We start from the raw sequence: 6,000 nt of genomic DNA, 5'->3' as shown, positions 1-6,000 counted from the left end.
TTTCGAGATCTACAACTTTTACATTGACACTTTTGCTCTCAAGCCAATAATTAGGAATAGCTAATTAGTCTTTGCTAATTAGTCAATTATAGTGAACGAACAAAACACATCCTAAATTTGTTTCACTGTGCTAGGGCAAATTGTATTTTTTTAAAACATTGGTTCAAGTTAGCTGGGACACGCAAACATGATCTTGTATACCGTAGTCCGGCGCCGCATATATCTCCCGCTTGTTTGTGACGACAGTGGCCGTTCGATCGGCTCGTGCTAAATCCGAATGTATATGTAGGTCTAAACTCCATACATTCGACATTTAACGAGGAGACAAATCTGCATGCAGCTGAGCATTTAATTGGCTAACCCGCCCCTAAATACTCAAGGAATATCGCTGTTCGTACAGAAGCCAATCATTCGCGCTTCCGGCTTTTTGGTTGTACACTCATGTATTGCAGTGCAGCGCACCTTTGCCTCGACAATTTCGCCGGCCTGCTGGTCATCGCCGCAGTACACGAGTAGATTCGGCATGCCTTTTTTTCCATGACTGTGAGGTAGAATATAAAGGAAGGATTGAATGAGAAACATCATAGTCCCCCCGTCTGCATGTAAAGAAGTACTAGTATAGCACATACGGATTGCAATGTAGGGACGGGTGTTCTATACGGCGATGTGCTTACTGTGTCGGCGCTTGATCTTTGGAGGTTGGTGCAGGATCAAGACAGCGTAGATTTGGTTTGGTTTGTATGGCTTAAAGTAACAAAGCGGCTCAGGCTATGAGAGATGTCATAATGGAGGACTCCAGAAATTTCGACCACCTGGGGCTCTTTAACGTGCACTGACGTCGCACAGCACACGGACGCCACATCGTTTCGCCTCCAGGGAAACGCAGCCGCCAGCGGTCGGGATCGAACCCGGGAACTCGGGCACAGTAGTCGGGCATCTTAACCACTGTACCACCGCGGTGAGGCGAAGACAGCGTAGATGCTAAGAAAACTAGCTTGCATTACAAACACTCGGTCGCTCGTTAATGCATGTGGTCCCAGTTATACGCAGAAAAGGCAACATGGACGCCCTTCCAACAGTGCAACGCATGTTGTGGGACTGCCCTGCTTATCATGACAAGAGAAAAACACATCTTGTAGTGAGTGCTTGGACAACACTGAGCAACGACGACGCTCGGGCCCGACCCACGCTGCTATCTCTTTGGGAGTTTGCACGAGAGGCAGGCATTGACGCCAAAATGTGACCTCGCTGACCCTACTACACCTCTCCCTTGAATAGGCCTTCGTGCCAGCTCCATTTATTATTAAAAATTACTGACCCACTAGCATTACAAGCAGATCGAGGTGACAGTTCTGTTCGCAACGAAAGCTGCTCAATCGTGGATGTGCGTATCTGCCGGTGTACATCGCGTAGCCTGCCGCCATCGCTTGCCTGCAAATCACGCGCGTGAAATACGGCGCTCGCCGCACACAACCCTGAGTGAAGACAGTGATGTGCGTCGTTGAGGGAATGCAACTACGTAAGAACGGGCGAACCCTTAGCACCTTCTCGAGAATCGCGAAGGCTGAGCTTTATTTGCGCGTAGCAAGCGGAATGCAGGCATACGTTAGACGTGGCGTTATCCAGGGGTTTGTATTGTCCCGCGGAGGTCGCAATGCCGCAGACGACAAACGAAAAGACAGGCGTATCACTGAAATCAACTCTTTATTGGGCTGACTTGCGCCCGCAAAAGAAATAGGCAACTCGGCGACGGCGGCAATAGCAGCAAACGTGCTCGCAAGAATGCTCGTTGCGTTCGGCAGTGCTCAAGTCGAAGCAGGCGCAGAAACATCTAGAGTAAACCAGCCAAAGGAAACTGGAAATACCAGGCATACTACGAAAACAGTTGTGCTCGCCTTCGATCATTCCAGACTATGCAGGTACATCCCGCTTTACAAAGAAAGTGATCAAGGTGCATTTCGCCATCCGCTTGCGGGCTGCTGTTGAAAACAACTAATATATGTTCGCAACATGACTCCCCCTTAAAAAAAAACATCGCCTCGATGTTCGAAAATAAACGGAGCAAGGTAAACACAAATATTCGAAAATTTAAACATCACGGATATTAACGCGCGTAATGCGGCTTAAGGCGTACAACATCTACGATGTAACGACCACCAGCGCTGGTAACCCCATCACTCCTTCGGTGCGATACACTGAGTAACCGTAAATGGACCGACCTGCCCTACGACCTTCGGGGTCCTACAGCGTGTTCGCGTGACGTGATTTTTGCTAATGACATCGGTGGTAACCTTATTATTCCATTACTTTCCTGAGCTGGGAGGCAAACGGTCCACTAATGACTGAATAGCCAGCTCCGGTGTCTGCAATGACTACGCGACTGTCGACACCAACTTCCAGGTCGCTTGCTCGCGTCTTCGCATTGCACGATGGGCCTTGCATGACGCGCGATCTCGGCTCCGTGCACGGTGGGCCGGGGCACCGTTGTCACTTCGCTGGGCGGCGGTGTCAACTTGGAGTCTGGTCGCGTTTTCGTTGATGTTGTCGTCGTGCTTAGCGGCGGTGTAAATGTTGCAGCATTGTCACTCGTAGTCAGCGGCGGAGGATCTTCGTTAGTTCGCCATGTAGCAACTTCACCTTCAAAGGTTGCTGCCTTTAGTTTCGGGATCTTCGTCGCACTTAATTGCTGCTCGTCGACGTGAAGCGTGCGCTGAACGACGATGGGGAGCTGGATTTGACCGGCTGACGACTAGTACAATGCCCTGCGCAGGTAGCCGTCGATCTCCTGTGGTCGTTCGCCAGGACAGGGTCGTGAGAAGTCGATGGTGAAGCCGCGCGCAGACCGATTCGTCTGTGCGGGCAGTGGCGTGGAATGTGGCCGGACTCTTCTCAGTGGAAGCAGAGTGGATAATTGTTCGCAGTCCTACAGGCATCGCCTTTCCTGGAGCTTGAGGGTCGTTCGTAGGCTTGGCGGGCGGGGGCCATGGGGCGGCGTTCTGGAGCAGCCTATTCGCGTCGAGGGGGGCTTGGATGGTCTCGTCGGAAAGCAGGTCGGCGTAACGCGGCAGCATAGTTCATTGTTCTTGCTACTTGCGTCGGAGCCATTGCTTGAGGAACGCCCAGTGCCTGCTGGACTTCTTCGCGGACGACGTCCGTGAATTTCGCGACTTGAGCCTGTTGAGATGGTTGTAGCAGCCGGCGCAGTTCTTCTTGGACAGCCTCACGGATAAGGTACTAAGAATTGTCTTCTCTAGTAGCTGCGGTGTCGCAGTGGCTTGCAGACAACATTTGAAAAGGGCGATTGTAGAGGCGCGTCCTTACTTCTAAGGTTTTTACGATACTCGCTGAGTCTTGGCAGAGCTTCGCCAACCGGTAAAATGTTGTTCTTTTGCACTGTGTATCAGAAAGTTTACCTTATTCTCCTCTGTCATGTCGGGATCGGAGCGACTAAAGAGACGCTAAATCACTTCAGCGCAAAACCAGGACGGACTAATTTGGAAGTTGAATCCTTAACTGAAGGAAGTACCACTTTCCTTCTTCTCTAATGACACTTTCCAAGAGCTTCAGAAGCTCCGCCTTAAAAGTGTCCCAATCGTTTAAAGAAGCTTCACGGTTTCTAAACCAGATCGCAGATCCCAGAAGTGCGAAATAGACTTGCCTTAACCTCTGAGTCGTCCGAAGCGTTGGATCATGCGACACGCTCGAAAATCGCAAGCGAGTCTTCCCCATCTTCATCTGGTCGTCCTTAAAAGCTGGGACGTAGGGGGGGGGGGGGGGGGGGACGCACGGGGCTGGACGAAAACGAGAGGCTGCTCTTGCCAGGCTGATTCCGTCTTCAGCGGCATGGTCACGATGAGAGGGTATCAGCACCTCCACCAGATGTCACGTGGTGCTGTCAGTGCCGTAGACGACAAACGAAGCAGCAAGTGTATCATGAAATCAAGAGTTTATTGAAGTGGTTTAACTGCGCCAGAAAAAAGGTAAGCAACTCGGCGGCGGCGATAGCAACAAACGCGTTAGTCGTCGAACTACGAATTTCTGTTGCATTCGGCAGTGCTCAATTTAAAGTAGGCGCAGAAACATCTAGATAAACCAGCCATCCCTAGCGAAAAAACCGTTTGAGTCACTATAACCTCATACAGATTTCTCAAATTCATACAATCTCATATATTTCTCATACGTTGAATAATATTTGTAGGAGATTATATGAGATTTATACGAGTTTAGTATGAGAAATTGTATGAGGGTATTGTGACTCAGAGTTTTTTTCGCTAGGGATGGGATGCAGAAAAAGTTCTGAATAATACGGAAGCAGTTGTGCTCGTCTGCGATCATTCCAGACTAATCCCGGCGCATCCCGCGTTACAAAGGAAGTGATCAAGGCGCGTTTCGCGATATGAACAAAGAGCGCAAAATCGGTCCATGTGCTACAATCACAGTAATAATAAGGCCGCATGCTGGCGGCTGTTAAAAAACAACAAAAAGGTTCGCGGCAATATTGACATGCACTTTACCTGTACCGAGAATCGAGTGAATACGTAGGACCATAGCCTCCTTTATACTCTCTGTGCCTGTCAACGCGTCGCGCGAACAATAGAGCGGCGCCGTCGGATAAAGTTGCGCGGCGCTGCCGCTCCCCTCGCTGCGGGCGCCACTGACGTAGGGGTCGAGGCGCACGGGTACGAACGTCAGCGCGGGGCGGGATCGCTATTATTCACTAGCGTGATAACTGTTCCTAAGCATGAATCCTGCATATTCAGCATATTTACTTGTAAAGCCGACATCCACTAAGCATAACAAGTGATCATGATACATATTAGGCAATAACACCAACGCTATATGACATTTTATGTCAGGCAGCTTCAAGAAATTACGCATGGCTCGAAAAACTGCTTGACTACTCCGCTAGCGCCAATGTTAATAGACAAATTACAATGCTAGTCTACGCTGCATTAAAACAAAATTTAAGAAGAAAGGTACCAGCATTTATTTACACATTTCACAACAGCAATTGTGCTACAAGAGTACCATGTAGAAGTGGTGTGATGAATAGTTGCCACAAGTAGGGAAAAATGTTCACAGTGACAGTTGTCACTGATAGCACTTCAGAAGCCAGCTTGATTTACAGATGACTGGAACAACTGCATCGCAGTATGCCATTAATATCTGTAAGGAGAACAATTTTGGTATCAGCTGTTACTTTCAATGATTCAGCACGTCGTACAAACATTTTTTTAACTTGAAAAACAAGGAAAGACGCGTTCCATCCTTCTGTTTCGATCACTCCAAAATAATCGTCACAATAGGCAAAGCTTGTCTTTTTATTTTTTTCACAGAATTGCGCAGTTAGCGAAACAAAAAATACTGCGCTGGAGCACATGTAACATGCCACACAGACGAGCTAACAAGGAGGAAGTTAGCATCGCAGTCAAGAAAATACACGTGCACATTTAATATTATTATTACCTTTCAGACGAGCAATAATCACACTCTGGTTCTGTGATTATTTTCCACAGGCCTTAATGCGGTTGATTACGAGTTTTGCGGTTTCCGATGCTAGAGAGGGACAGTGAAATGAAAACAATGAAAACTAATATAGGCTTTGCACGATTCGGTTTAACTTACTTTAAAGTATTCATCTTCACAATAGGTAAATCTTGTGTTACTATTTTATCACAAAATTTCGTAATTAGCATATACTGCAAAAAAAAAAAAAAAAAAAAAAAAAAACCTCCGCAGGAGCACATCTAACACACTACGCAGACGAGCTAGGCAGGGAAGCAATTAGCATTGCTGTCCAGAAAGCACAGGTGCACATCAAACATTACTATTGCAGTATTGGCGCTTAATAAACGGAGTGTTTGGTGCTGTCACTATTTTTTACAAGCCTCAAAGCAGTTGAACACTTCACAGCGATCGCAGGAAGGACGAAGCAAAGCTGGTACTTACCAGTTATGCAATGCTGTATTCCTGCAGCACCCGATGGCAGAGAAAAGTAGA

This window comes from Amblyomma maculatum, chromosome 1 (genome assembly GCF_055883805.1).
Source record: "Amblyomma maculatum isolate TAMU_Amacu chromosome 1, ASM5588380v1, whole genome shotgun sequence".
Classification (NCBI taxonomy): Eukaryota; Metazoa; Arthropoda; class Arachnida; order Ixodida; family Ixodidae; genus Amblyomma; species Amblyomma maculatum.
This window is presented reverse-complemented; position numbering follows the sequence as displayed.